General features: G+C 40.4%; 1 protein-coding gene across 7 annotated transcripts in view; it reads left to right on the top strand.

Moving 5' to 3' along the window:
* The first annotated feature begins 8,808 nt into the window (after positions 1–8,808).
* Positions 8,809–15,229, top strand: part of ERBIN (erbb2 interacting protein) — a 111,446-nt gene continuing 105,025 nt past the window's right edge. For 2 of the 7 annotated variants that reach the window (XM_051788345.1, XM_051788341.1), the window contains exons 1-2: positions 8,810–9,152; positions 9,542–9,627. The gene's annotated coding sequence lies outside the window, so the exon portion shown is untranslated. Of the gene's footprint in view, positions 9,153–9,305; positions 9,628–15,229 lie in introns of those variants that run through there. The other 5 variants (XM_051788346.1, XM_051788342.1, XM_051788344.1 and 2 more) reach the window with 4 other exon arrangements.

Here is a 15,229-nt window from a genome sequence, read left to right as displayed (position 1 = left end):
AGAAGCAGTCTAATCTCCTTTGGAAGCATAGTCACTGCTTTCAGTGGCTATGGAATAGGGAATAAGTCAGCTATACAATAATAATTTTGGCATCTTAAATTCAGTTTTTATTCCTCTATGAAATGCTTTGTTTCCAGTGAAGATTGGTTATTCAAAATTTCATTAGCTAGCAGTGTCTCGTGCTTCTTCTTTTATTGGTGACGGGTGATGGCAGAGAACTTTGACACATTTGCTACAACACAGATTTTCAGGACTTTTCCCTTCTAAGCTCAAGTTGAGGGGGAGGGGAGGAAAGAGAAAATGTGTATTGTGGGGAGGAGAGCAAGGGAAAGATAAGAGTGTTTTCCACTGAACATCTGAGAGGGAGTAAACTATTATATTTACTAAGACATCATTATATTTAACTAGGTCTTGAAACTGCCTGGAACAAACAAATGAAGGCAACTAAACTGAGCAGTTAGGGAAAGAAGAGACAGTTGGTTTGTTAGGAGCCAAGATATGTTAAATGCCCACAAACAACACTGCAAGTCATACTCCTACCTCTTGTGCAACTTTTCAAATTAATGGCATATTAACCAGGCAAAAAAAGATTACTGGCTGATGTTTCTTTCTCAGGATTGCCAGCATGAGTAGTCCATAAGATGGGCAAATTGAACACCTGTCCTGCTACCCTGGGATGTATCCAGCAAAGACTCTTGGTCAGGCACTGAGGCAAAATGGTCCTGGCTTTTATGTAAGCCTTGTTGACAATAGCGTGTGTCAGCCTCAGAGTCCTCACTAGCATAAGCTCTGCCTACAGCAAAGTGACTTAATGTCTTTCCATGACAAAGTCCAGTCAGGCTTCTCCTAACAACTGCAGGTAAAATGAGAATTGCTGGTAATCTACTTTTTGTTCTCCTGCAGTGGATTATGATGCCTTATTTGGTATGGCAAGAGAGCAGGAGAAATGTGGTGAGTTGCCTATGGCAGCCAGAGACAGACATCATCCTCATTTCAGCAAGATCTAAGCTGCTTCCACGTTGCGCTGTATGAGGGGCGTGTTTGTCATGAGGGTCTGTAAGTACTCTCTCAAGCTCTATATCTGATTTCTCTAGAACAAGGAGATGAAAAAAGCTTGCTCTACTGTGTTGTGACCCTGCAACGTTGTAATGAGGAAGCAGAGTTCAGGGGCACATAGAGGCTTTCTTACCTTCCTAATCACTCCAGGATATTCTCAGCTTGGGAAAAGCAGGAAGGCAGTAGCTCAGTAAAACATTATGCATGCCTCATTTAATAAGCTTCAAATGGATATATGGGCTTTACGTTAACAGTGAGCGTGTACTAAAACTATTACATGGAATTAAGGTGCCTCAGTGTACATAGATTTCGTGTACTTTTCTGATTCAGTGTAAACAAGCCTTTAGGTCACAGATCTAGAGACAGGTGTAGCACTCCTATTTCTATTTGCAATGTCAGTGAAGGCAATAAGTTTACTCATATGAAAAATATCTCTGTTGGAAGTATCCAAGATGAAGAAGAAAAGTTCCTTGAATGGAAACAAGGACTGCAAGACAGCTTAACTGAGGCTTGTGAAGAAGAAAATGTGCTGTGAATGGACTCAATACATAATTACCTGAACTGAGATTGTTTGGGCTGAAAGAGTTAGCTAATGTTAATGCATGTTTAAATTTGTTGTACCCCCATGTTTTTATTCAATTCTATAATATTTTTCCCCTCAAGTTCATCTACTATTTTCCTATTGGTTGGATTCTGCTGCAGTGCAGAATCTCCATATTTGGTCATGTCCTTCTCCTTTTCTCCATATATGGGCAAAACTCCTCCCATGCTCTCCCTTTTAAGGCTTGTATCCGCTTTCTCTTCCCTTATTTGGAAAGTCTCCACCCCCTATTCCAGAACTTTCCTTCTCCCCCCTATAAATAGGGGGAGCCATTTTGAATAAACTCAGACCTACATCCTTCCTCAAACCCTGTAGGTTGTCGTGTGTTTCTTTACAAACTGTGACATATCTCTGCATTTGAAAGAGCAGATCTTTATATTTTAAAACCCTGTGACACCAGCATGCCTGTTAAATTATGTGTCTTTCTGGGACATCACTCATTTTTCCCAGACTTGTGTTTGATTCACATAGCTTTTGTGTCCATATATTTTTATTGACATTTGTCTGTCTTGAAGAGTAATCAAATTTATGCCATAGGAATTTATATAATTCATACATATTTTAAAATGTGTTCCTCATACCAGTAATGGCAGCATCTTCATGAACTACTCATGGGAAGGTGTTTCAGAGAACTGTGCCACAAAACCTACTCTGTATTTAAAAGATACACATCTTACCTGAGCTTCTCCACAAATTTCCACTGTCCAGTTAAGCATTTACTGCCCTTTTGGTACTAGAAGATAAAAAACACCTTTCTAGATAACATGGCTGACAAAAAGTGACAATACAAATTACCTTGTAGAGGAATTCACAAATCAACAAACTCTTCAGAATATTAGCCACCGTGCGAAACATACTAGAAAAAAAGTCTTCAAAATGCCTTGCAAGGAGCAGGCTTTGTGTTCAAATTAACCACCCAAATATCATCTATTAATCTAATAATGCAAAATGGAAACCCTCACTGGCAATATCTTTCTGTCTATCATGTACTGCTCAATGCTGTATATATACAAAAGAATTGTTAGATAACTACAGCATCTGCTAAAACACTTCCTTGAACAGTTCTTCCTGAAGCCCTTTCCCACGTCTCTTTTCAAAAACAGTTCCAGTATTAAACTCACAATCCAAAGCAGGCTTCCTCTGTACTAACAAACACTCATTAGAACCAAACCTTGCTGGCACAGAAAAAGCAAAATTCACGAATAGCTATGTATTTAACATAATTGATATCAGTGCCCAAAAGAATTATTAATTTCCATGTGTTTCTTCATACATTTTTTAAGATGTGATTATATTACACTGGACATATCACATATCCTCCTGAGAATTATGTGCATAAAACTAATCAACCATTATTCATTACCATGAACTGACACAGATAACAGATCACGGACAAAACACAGCAAAAGGTAGGAGAATATATTTTTCATAAAGAAGGTAGTCCATGTCTTGCACAGTCCAGAGGCTAACAGGGAACCTACAAATCATGTTTAAAAAATAATTTGGGGAACTAAATTCTTTAGAGTAGATAAACAAATTCTGGAGACAATAGCAACATTATTTTTAAAGCTTACAGTTTTCTTGCTGATTCATCCCTGTACATTTATGTTAGCAGTTTTCTTACCAGTGGTTTAATTGATTAAAATAATTTTACTATACTGAAAACAATCACATTCCACTTGTATTTAGTTTGGATTTTGCTACTTGTCAGATCTCATTAATGGATGTCAGTCAAGCCTTAAACTTTGTTTTCGCTAGTTCTATCAGTTGATCTAATTAAAGGTATCACCTCTCCTACAAACCTTGTCTAATTTATATGACCACTATATGAAGGCTGGAGAGCAGTGCCCTGAAGGCCTCATAACAGCAAGTGTATTTGACACTACATGTTTTTGCATTAATTGATAATTTTCTGTGTCACCTGCATTAAGATTTAAGTGGATTTATTTTACCAACAGTAAAGAGCAAGGTTCTGGGTTTTTTTCTGAGAAATCTTTTCTATCAAAATTCAGTGGGGTCTTTCTCACCTAGGTTTTATGTCTTTTTAATCTGAATGTATAACGTCTAATCACAGAACTTAGAAATATGTTCATGGAAATGTGTTGAGTTGATGCTGTCATGATGCTCAGATGGAAACTCTACTATGTTGCTAATAGCATGGTTAATCAGAATCTATGCATTTTCCCCTTAGTTTAATAAAGTAAAATATTTAAAATATTTTATTTCTAGAAATCATAATAAAGAGTAATTACACCTCTAGACTGAAGTGCACTCCTCAAAGTACTTAGCAAAGCCAAGGCTTTTGTTGAGAGTTTTTGCTTGTTTGCAGGCATGGAAATGAGTTTATAGACAACTTTTTCACCTTTGTGTCCTGGAAAGTCACTCTTTCCTTACTGATGTAGCATAATACTCATACTTGCCATGTAAAGCTTGTATAACAATATTCCTCCTACTGGAGGAAACCAGTAGATGAAACCTGTGAATTAAAACATTAAAAATATTACTTTAATTTTATTGTTTGCATCTACCATGGCTTAGAAATTAGGCCACGTATAACTGAAAAAATATCTATTTTGGATTTTTAAAAGCACTCTTAAAACAGTGTTATCAAAGGAAAAGTTTTCCCCAAATTAAAATAATCTTCTTCTGTGAACCATATTTTGCAGATACAGAAGAATCAAAAGGATTGTTTTTTGAACTCTCCTAAAACAACTCTCCAAGATAGCTCTTCTACAAATCAAAAATTCTTTACTTAAGGTACAATCTGTCTGTTTAACAGGTCTAGAGACAGGATAAGTCATCTCACTGGATTGTCTGCATCTCCTTGTTTCAAAAGCATTTAACTTGTGGTTCCAAACTTGGTAATCCATAAGAAATTCAGCTTGAAATATAATTGAGTCAACACTGAAGCCAAGAATTCTCATATTGTTATTATTTTTACATGACTGACATTATTCACAGAAAATGAAAAGGAAAAAGTAAAGAATTTGTTGTGTGCGCACGTACAACATCGCTAAAAACTAAGAGATTTGTATTGTCAGCATTAGCCCTTTCTAAGAAAAATTAATCATCAGAATAGAGATAAACCATGAAATGTAAAGTAAATGCAATTCGTCCTATAGTTAGAAAAATCTCAACAGCATTAATCGTTACCCTTTTAGGATCCAAGAATTTACCAAAGGCAGTCCAAAACCATCATTGGTGCATAGGCAAAACACCGAGCATATGTCTTATTTTAGGCAACTTCACAGTTGGCTCTTTCTGCCAACTTCATGTTTAACTCTTTGTCTTAACCTTGTGAGCAAGGATTTGTGGTTATGATACACAGATGTCAGTATCCTCACATGGCATGGCCGCATTTTGATTCCTTTCTGTTTGTTTTCACCAGCACAAGATTTATATGCTGGCATCAGCTGTCAAAACAGACTCTTAGGCTGAGAGGCTGCAGCATAGCTTAAAGTCAGTGTTAAGAAGACTATCCAGGAGCAAAGCAGTCCAAATCAGGCAAGAGTAAAGGTATCTTAACAACACCTTCTTGTCTTTTCTCCTCCATGTGAAACAGTGTGCCAGGCATTCCTCAGAATTCGTCACCTCTCCCATGGTAACCAAGGAAGAGAAATACAAACAAAAAGTCACAATAAAATGTTTAAAAATAACTCTAAAACATTCCTAACCATTTCTAGAACACAACATATACAAAATAGGTTGTGGTGTTACAAAGGTTTTCTATTGGTATTTGCATAATATTCCAAAACTTAGTTACACAATACATTTATGTTTATCGCTTTGTTTGATTTTACTGTTTGAGAAACAATGCAACCAAATACAGAGAAAACTTATTTGTATGGTGTATGTAACCAGTGCAAATTTGGGATTTCATTGATGGTAAACTGAACAGAGATTATTTACTTAGCTTCTCTTTAGATATAGTAGATATGCATTATGCATTTAGGAATTACAGCAACACACGTCTAAGACTTATTATACCAGTTTTGTGTTGGTTTCACCAGCATAAATGTGGTGTGATCCAATTGTAAATAGTATATATTCAGAAAATATTACAGTAAGGCATTTTGAATGGACCATGGGCAAATTTAAATCATGGAGTATTTAAAATAAACTTCAATATATACTTGTTAAAAAAAAGGTTACTTATTTCCTCTTTATGTCTTTCAGGTGGTTATTACTTTCACTAATTATTATTTAGTGTTTATATTGCAATGATGTCCAGAAGTCCCAATTCAAATCAATTTGAAATTCACCGTTGAACTCACTACCTGGGCACTTAATAAGCAGAAGTGCTTACCCCAGAGGCCTTTCTATCTGTTTCCTGGAAAAGTAGAAACACATGATCGTAATGAACAACAGTGGTAAGTAAGAACAGGGAAAAGCAACAATTAAACCCTGTTACTCCAAAAAGCTATGTATGCATTGTTCAGACCATGAACTCTTGAAAGGACAAACACAGAGGTGGCTGTTTCACCAAATGTTCTTTTGGTTTAGCTGCATGTTCTTGCAGTATTTACTAGTGTTCCTGTTCAAATACAGAAATAGAAATTAAAATGAGAGGAGTTTGAGCTTGATGTCCAGCATGAAATTGTGCATAAAGGATTTGTTTAAACATTCAATGGGATCAGTTGCATAGTCTCACTTGAAAGACTCATTATGTAACTCTCTATTTTGTACTTTGTGCACTTAATCTGTAATTATTTGGTAACTGGGATACTAACTCTGGGAATTAATGTTGCTGGGGACTCTGCTGAAGCTGTAATCTAAATACTGTCTTGATATTTATAGCAGTTTTAGATCCCTGGGATAACTTTTGGCATTTTCTTAATTTGTATAGATATATCATGTCTGTATAAAATGTCTTCAGGAGCTGTGCTCTAGCTAGCTAGAGTTTCATCAGACTTTGGCTAGGCTTTTATTTTTGATGGCTAAAATTGTTAAGTGAAACAGTATTTTACTTTGAAACTAACAACTATAGGAGATTCACCATCTGAGCAACAGCTACTATAAATTTCCCACACCCATCTCTTACTCTGCTGCATTAATAAATGCATTGGGCAATTTGCAGTAAACATTGCCAAAGAACATTTTCACATTAAAAATGTTAGGATAATTCATGCATAAAAGAGCCTTGGAGAGTTCATGATGGAGGACATCAGTTACAGAGAGCTATTCACATTAATTATAAGGATACACTATTGGGTATTGGACAGGAATGATCAATCGTTTGCAAGAGATTGAAAAAATCAGTAATTTTATTATAGCACCAGTGCAGTGCATTGTAGTGAGATATTCGAAATCTGTTGTGAGTTGGGGTGAAGTTCTCTTGCTTGGCCTTAGTCCAAAGCTGATTAATTTGAAGAAAATAGCTAGCTTATCTGAACAAGAAGAAATGGAAGTGATTTAATGTTTTGGGAAAAAGATATATATACACACATATACTTCTATTTTTTACAGACTCTGATGGCTGTATTTAATTTAGTTTAATTACTTAAATCTAGGCATAGATGTAGTCTCCAAAGCAGGGCAGTATGCTCTGTGATGATGGAGAGAGGATTTGTAGAAAAGTAAAGGAATAGTGACTGTTATGACCCTAGTAGAAATACATCCTTATTTTCTGCATCTGGATCCAAATGGGATACTTGAACATAAAATTCTCAAACACAGGTGAGAAGTTTCAAATAAATAACAGTATTGTTAAACATAGTGGACTTTTATAAAAATATGATCAACTGTATGTTTTGTTGCTAAAGATTAAACCTTCTTCAGGTAACGCCCTGGAAGAAACTGGATGAAGCAACCAATGATCCTGAACAGGAAATACCAATTGGAGTTACTTTCAGGGACTGGTGGGGGTGTAAAGGACTTCCCACACCTAGTTGTATGCCAAAATCAGGGGTAGGTTAATACTTACATGACATACGATTTTCTTTGCTGTTCAATGGCTCAACTAAAATGGCATTTTTTTGGCATTTTGTCAATTTCTCAGTAAACAGATTAACATAATAAAACCCTATTCCAGCTCATTTGGTGGCAGTCTCAGTAGAGAAGCCAGGGATTAAATGAGCGTGAAAACAAAACTACCTCTGTCCTTAGATGTGGTCTCTGCAGAGCACAATTAAGGAGCATAAGGTAAGCAGCACGTACAAATCCACCCTGCTGTCAGCTTTGAGTGTTGTGTGGTGGCTGAGCAGAACTCCGGGTTCCAGGACTGTTAAGATGGCATATTGCACACACAGTAGGTTATCAAATACCCATTTCAAACAATCCAGGAAATTAAACAGAAACCCACTTCTATCAATGCACTGTTGTGATCCAAACCACACCACTACCGAAGCTGTGTGATCCCGGTGCACACACCGTCTGCCTTTCAAACATATGTGTACGTAACTCTATCAACATGCGTTTTCAGTACCATTGTGTTGCATTAGTAGTGTTGAAATACTTGGAAAACACGCGGCAGCGTTCCAAAGTTTACGTGAAACAGTGTGCCTATACACGCGGCATTAATCGTTGTTGTTTGCATCCAAGTTCACTGTGGCACATCCAAACACCCCAGCGTGGGTGGAGGCCGTCAGTTTTTCCCTTGGGTGTGTTCGTTCCCTCAGACCTTGGTGACTCCAAGTCAGGCAGTACGAAGTGTGATGAAGCAGGGGTGGCATGGCCACGACGGTGCAAGGCGCGGCGCCCGATGGCGTGAGCCATTGCCTTAGCGGGTGTGCAACCATTACATTAGGAAGATGAGCTGCTTACGAGAAAACTTTTATCATTCAGGATTGAATTTGCCAGTGCCCCTTCTAAAGACAAATTAGGGCAGGCCCATGGCGGTGCCCCCGCGGGCCCCAGGCCGGGCGGCGGCGGGAGAGGCCATTCCATGCGGCGGGACACGGCCCTTCCCGGCGCCGCTCCCGCCTCCCGCCGACCCCGCGCCAGCGCCCCCCGCCCAGCCCCATTGGCCGCGCGGCCTGTCCCTCACGGCCCCCCGGCTCCTGACTGGCTGCGAGGCGGCCCCACGCGCTCGGCCCCGCGGCGGTGCAGGCAGGGCGGGGGGGCGGGAGTGCAGTGGGACCCGGTGTGGCCGCCAGTCCCCTCCTCCCGCCCAGCACAGCTAGTGCGGACGCGCTCGCCGCGCCTGCCCGATCCCGCGCCCGCCTGCGCCGCCGCCAGGTCCCAGCCCAGGCTCCGCTCCCGTCCCCGCCCCCGCCCCGCTCTCGTCCCCCCCGCCGCCGCTGCAGTGCCTCCCCCGGCCTGGCAAGCGGTGCGTGGCGCCTGCAGCAGCAGGGGCGCGGCGGCTTCGCCCGCGGCCACCTCCCCTTCCCCCCGCCGCGTGTCTGCCCCGGGGCGCTCGTTTCCCCTCCCCACAGCTCCGCCGCCTCCCCGCGCCCTTCGCTGCCGCGGCCGGGGAGGGGGGCGGGAGGCTGAAGAGGCAGGAGAAGGGGGCGGTGTGCGAGAGGAGGCGGGGAGCGAGGGTGGCGGCGGCGGGCAGGTGAGGCAGGCGGCCATCCCGTTCCCCTTCCGCCCTCGGCCGCGGCGGCGGGCGCGGGTGTGCGGGGCGGCGGCCGCGCTCGGGCAGCGGAACCGGGTGGAGCGGCAGTGCCCGTCGGGCCGGGGGGGCGGGCGGGGGGCGGTGGAGCCGGGCCGGGCCGCTCTGGGGGCGGGGGGCACTGCGGTGTTGCAGCCGGGCGGTTTCGGGGCCGGGCGGGGCTGGCGCGACGCGGCGCCGCCCGCGGGGCAGACCCCGGCGGGGGGCGGGAGGAGCCCGGCTATGCTGCCGCCTTCGCACACGCTCCGCGAACTCCCTCGTCCTCGCCGAAAGCCGTAACATTCCTTCCTCCCCCCACCCCCTCCCCCGCCCCATTCCTCCTTTATGTGAAGAAAACTCGATTGGATGTAATGCATTTCCGTGGGGTCGGAAGAAAGTCCTGCCTGCTGGATCTGGTTTAGACGCCCCGACAGAAAAGGTAAATTAAATAGGGAAGGCTCGGGGAGCAGCAGCAACAAAAACGACAGAAAAATCCTTCCTCTGCGAAGGGGGTGGGGAAAAAGGAAGGAGTTCACGCCTCATTTTGATATCCTGTTTTTGGCCTTTATTTTTCTCTGTTTTCCGCCTTGCATAGTTTAGCTGCCCTTTGTGTTTCTCCCCCTCTCGTCGAAACGCTGCCTTTGTGAACGTAGTCGCTGGTTTCATGGAGGCTTAGGAAGGAGTTCGGGGAAACCGAAAGTTTTTAATCTCCTAGGACACAGAAGTTTCTTTGTTTGGTCCGAGAAGGTACTGAGCTGAAACTGCTGGACTCCGTGATTGCTGTTTCAGCTCCTTCCCTTCCAAAACGTTTGGTAACCCTGCAAATATAATTAAGTTACCGGGAAATGAGAAAGTCCTAAAGCAGGAGGTGATATCTTTTATTTAATCGAATGATCTTGAGCCTTCTCGCCCCCCGTGTCTGCCTTGTTTTCTGGAATATCTCTGGATGTCTGGCCGGACTTCTTTAAGATTGCTGTTAAGTTTCTTTATAAAAATATGCCCCCCTGGTCCTCTATAAATGTCGCAGTTTTCCCCCTCGACTGCTGCCACCACTTCTTCCTCTTTGCCCCCTCTCTGTTCTCAAGGTGACGAGTTGGATTGCATATTTTTCGGCCTGTCTAGCAGAAGTCTGTACTGCATTTTGATCTTTGAAAAGTGTATCTTAAGAACCTTAGTTTAAAACAAAATACAAAACAAAACCAAAACAGCTAGCTAGTTGTCTGACTTCTTAGTACACGCAATTGAACTTGCAAGTTAATGTAACCTTGTTTGGTTTTGATGACCACTTTCCCCTTCATAATTCTTGAAAGAACTTCATTTTGAAGCTGTTGAAGGGGAAACTAAATATGAAGTTTTGGTGTAGGGTGCTGATGCTTTTTATGCCGACTAACTAGTTGCATTTGGTGAAGGCAGTATTGCTCACCACAGGTTTATTTCCCATGCCTCAAAGAGCCAATTATCGGTTAGTTTTCATGAGGGCAAAGAATTTCTCATGTTGTGAATGTTCAAAATGAGCTAGAAGCCATAGCTCTATGTTAGCTTCCTTGAATGTTTGTTCTTGTTTGAAGAAAAAATTTGTAATACAGCTCCATCTGCTTGATATACTGTGAGGAAAAATGTTAATTGCCGAAAGTGGTTTCAGTGGCTGATAGCAAATAAATAATTTGACTTCCAATTTATAGACTTACCTTTCCAGGCAGCAGTAAGGGTTCCTAGGATTCAGAAAGGTCTGCAGAAAATAAATGGTAGGGAACTTTGATTTCCTTATATGGCTGCTGCTTGGCAGAAAAGCAATACAGTCTAAATAGAGTAATCCTTTTACAAAGAATGATCCCTTTCCAGAGCAGGGTTTCAGTCCCAATAATGACTTGAGATTCTTGAGGGGAGGGTGAGAAATTGTAGCAGTGCATGACAAATTTAGTTGTAAACCACTGTGTTAGTAATGAAGGCAATTTTGTATCTTTTCAGACCTTTTGTGTTTCTCATGATGCACTTGATATTTTTCAGTGCCATGGAGAAGAATAGTTCCTTGTAGTGGAGGCACAACTTTTTATGCTAGTGTTTTGTCATGATGGTAGCTATGGAGAAGGCCCTTTTTAATGTTGAAAGTGTAATTCAGTACTGCTTACAGCTAATAGTTATAGAATGCCATCATGTCATTAACATAGTTTAGAAGTTATGAAGGGATGTATTCTTTCTTGAGATCAATGATCTCAACTAAAAATCAGTCTGACATTGTTATTCATCTTACGAACAAGATTATTTAAGTTTACACATGGTAGCTCATGTGCTTGAAGCAGCACTTTTATCGCTACGTGTCAATGGCTTGGGGAGATGTTCTTTTGACGTGGTGGTTCTTGCTCGTGAATTAAATGAAGCTCAACCGAACATTGCTAATTTTAAGAAGGTATGCTTGCAATCATAGAGCTGGAAGTTACTGCATGTGGTATACCATGGAATGTGATTATCATTAGGATGATTATCATATTAGTAAAAATATGAGTAGGACTGCCTTATGGATAAGCTGTGCAATAGATAATGTTGAGTGTAAATGTAGAGCTCTGTGGGGTATCAATTTGCACATCATATTCATATAGAGTTGATGAGGGTGCTCCATGGAGAAAATATTAATGATTGATAGTTGCTTAGTGTATTAAGCTGGTGGTCTAAGAAAACACTGTTATGATTCTCAGTGGAGTTTGTTCAAAGGCATAAAGAGCCACACTTGGAAGATCAAAGCTAAGGAAAGGCGTGATCATGTGTAACATACATTATACGTAGCGTTTTAGCAGTAGGTTCTGGAAGTAGAAGGGAATGGGAGCAAATTCCTCAGCTTGGCTTTCCTGTAGCGCTGTAATGAATCATTGTCTGTCTGCTTTGCATTCTTGTTTTGTTTTTGTCTTTCCTGCTCCCAAGCAAAAAGGAAAATCTTTTAGGGAGAATGTTATGTAAAGATCAGATGGTGGATATGTCACATCTTCAGCAGATTCTCCCCATGGAGTAACCTGATCTGCTGAAGGTGTGCCTGACATTTAGTCCACATGGAGGAATTAGAAATCTAACCTTTTCCGTATGAGTAACTAGTTGAGTTTATGGAAGAGCTACTCTTATGGATATGAAAGTAATAGACTATATTCCTATGTGAGCATGCAGATATTGATGGTGATAGTTCATACAGATAGTTAAATGAAAATTACCTGGAAAATGAAGATTTATAAACATTGCTGTTTTACCTTGTCAGTTTTGAAGTAAGTAAAACAATGTGTCAGACAGTGCTTTTTTCATATCAGAATGAAAACATTGAGGGTAACATATATCAGTTTGAGTAGTAAATAGTCCATAGATAACTATATATGTGGGCTTTTTTTGAGCATTTTTTTATTGTAAAAAGATTACTGAAATACAACTTTCATGTTGAACTAGGAATACAATGTTCAGGTATTGCGAGTAAAATGTTAAGATTAGAAAGTAAGGATACTGATTTAGGGGAGAGTTATGTATCTCATCTTCCACCTAATTAAAAATGGAAGAAATTATTATTGCTAAGCTGGAATCAATAGTATTTTTCTTACATAATAATCTCAGGATAACGAGGCTTTTTTGCTGTTCACCATCATTAGTTACCAGTGCTTTTTAAGATACTTGTTTCTCTGATGCTTAAATTTCAGTACAGGTATTTGAATTATTACTCTCTGCACGTTCCCTAGAGGAATACAGAAGCATGATATTTCAACACTAGGTTGCACCTTCCACCCTTAAAAATACATTGTGACTTTCCATAATTGGGAAAAATAAAGCCCAGCAAATCTCTTAATTTGGTTTAAATGAAACCAAACTGAAGTGTACTTAATGTGGGAGAACATCAGCATTGCAACTGTCTTCCCTAGGGTAGTTTAAATTGAAAAGTAGATTAGTTCTTTCTGTAACTGGAATTAATTTGTAGATACTTGATACTAAACGATCATTATATGTAGAAACAAGCAGTGATGATTAAGTGGAATCTGAGGACAATGTGAACAATTTTGACAGCTGTGTCTGTCCTGGTAGTTGTAATAATATCAGAAGGTAACCAAGCCTTTGAAGTCTCAATCTTGTTAGATAGGATGCTTTGTACTCTCCTTCCATCTTTATCCACTTCAGTAGATAGGGAATGGGATGGCCACATTCTTCTCTTGTATTTTTGGCATGGCCAAGAAAACATAAGGTAACAAGTCTCTTACATAGCTTTGATTAAGGAGGAATGCCTTATGCCATCCTCTGTTCGGTATCTCGTCAACGATTAGGCACAGACTAAAGATTATTTATGACAGTAGGGACAACTGCTGTCCCTAGAAGAGCACAGCTGCTGAAAAGATGGTCGTTCCAAAATGCACAACTTTTTTTCATAGTTGCTCAATCTTAAATATCCAATATTAAATAGTGTCGCATCTTTTGTAAATAGACTATGGTTTCTCAAAATTTTATATCATTTTTTTGTATGATTTAATTCTACAAGCGTAAGACTATATTATATGTACAAAGTAAAACAACTGCTGAAAGTACGTGTTCTTTAATGTTTCCTTACTTAGATGCACATTGTAAGAATAACAACTGGAAGAAACCGTAGATCAGTATTTCCATAGTAGTCAGTTTGGAATTCACTGGATACATAAGCTTCTTTACAAACAAAGTCTTCTAAGCACGCTGAAGTCTCCGGATTTGTGCAGTTCAGTATGTACAGTGCTGGGATTCATGTCTTGTAGGCCCTGTCTTGAAGTTGGCTGGGGTGGAATGAACAGATATATATAGACATGGTCCAAGTAGTGAATACGTTGTCTGTTCTGGACTATCACATGCTTTCAGTGGGAGAGACTGCAGCTGTTTTGAGTAGAATTTCCTTTCTAGGAAGAAACAGGTAAGACAGAAATAGTTGTTTTAGGAGTGTTGAGTTCTCTTGAGCTTAAAATTACACTTCTGAAATAGATGGCTGGAGTATAATTGTCTTGCTGGGAACTCCTAGTGCTCAATGGCTGCTTCTTGTGTCAATTGTCTGGGGCTAACTTTAGGAATAGAAGAAACTTTGAGGTGGTTTGAAGTGTTAGTAAAAGATACAAACACTTGAAAAGCTTAGAATTTAAGTCTTAATTTGGAATGGATGATATTTTCCTGTGAAGTGGCCAAGGCCCTATTCTCTTTGCTGGGGAAAGCTCCAGTGCTACTAAATAAACTCAAAGTACTTGAAGTTCTCTTAGTATATTAAAGGTAGCTGCAGAAGGATGGTCTTGGTTTTTAAAAGTACTGTGCTTTGAGTTTTACTGCTGCCTTTGAAGCCTTCTCACTGGTTTTTCAACTCTGGTTGGCATGAGAAGTTCCTGTAACAGCTGCATAAGAGGCTTCATTTTCCCAGACTGTTCTGGAAGAGAAGTTTCATGTTCTTCCTTAGTCTTCTCTTACGTGATGTAAGGTCTGTGATTTGTAGAATTTATTTCTTCAGTCTTCTTTGCCCTTCTTAATCTTGGAGTTTTTCACCACATGTGTTCCAAAACTTCCAAGTTTTAAGGAGGAGAGGGCATAGATGCTTTGAGCTACATCAGTGCTCTAGACAAACATCTAAAATGCAATGCCAGTGTGAATGTCAGTCCCAGACATCCAATGACTATGGATGCTATTGTAAGTGTTTGAATGGTGGAAAGTGTTTCCAAGCTTGTCTGGAAGACTTCTGGTAGACTGCTAAATTTTGAGAGCTGCTGCTTTTTCCCCAATATGTGATTGTAGTCTTTCTGGCATTACTCTCTCAGAGGGGGGGAATGATAGTTTAGAAGATCAACTGTATTGTCAACAATTTTGTCAAATTACTGCAGGTCTCCTCTACTTACAGGTATCCCTGAAGATAGGATGGATTTTTATATTTGAAACTGGATATTGGAGAACATTTACTAATGCAAATTGCAGTTTTGTTTTGTTTTGTTTTTTTTTTCCACTGTGGACACATTATGCTTAATAGTCTGTAAGTGCTTATGCACACTCATGGTTAAAACAACAGTGGTATATACAAGGCTGAG

Source organism: Manacus candei, unplaced genomic scaffold, assembly GCF_025592945.1.
Source record: "Manacus candei isolate 608988 ecotype Guabito, Panama unplaced genomic scaffold, ASM2559294v1 h1tg000024l, whole genome shotgun sequence".
Taxonomy (NCBI): domain Eukaryota; kingdom Metazoa; phylum Chordata; class Aves; order Passeriformes; family Pipridae; genus Manacus; species Manacus candei.
This window is presented reverse-complemented; position numbering and strand designations above follow the sequence as displayed.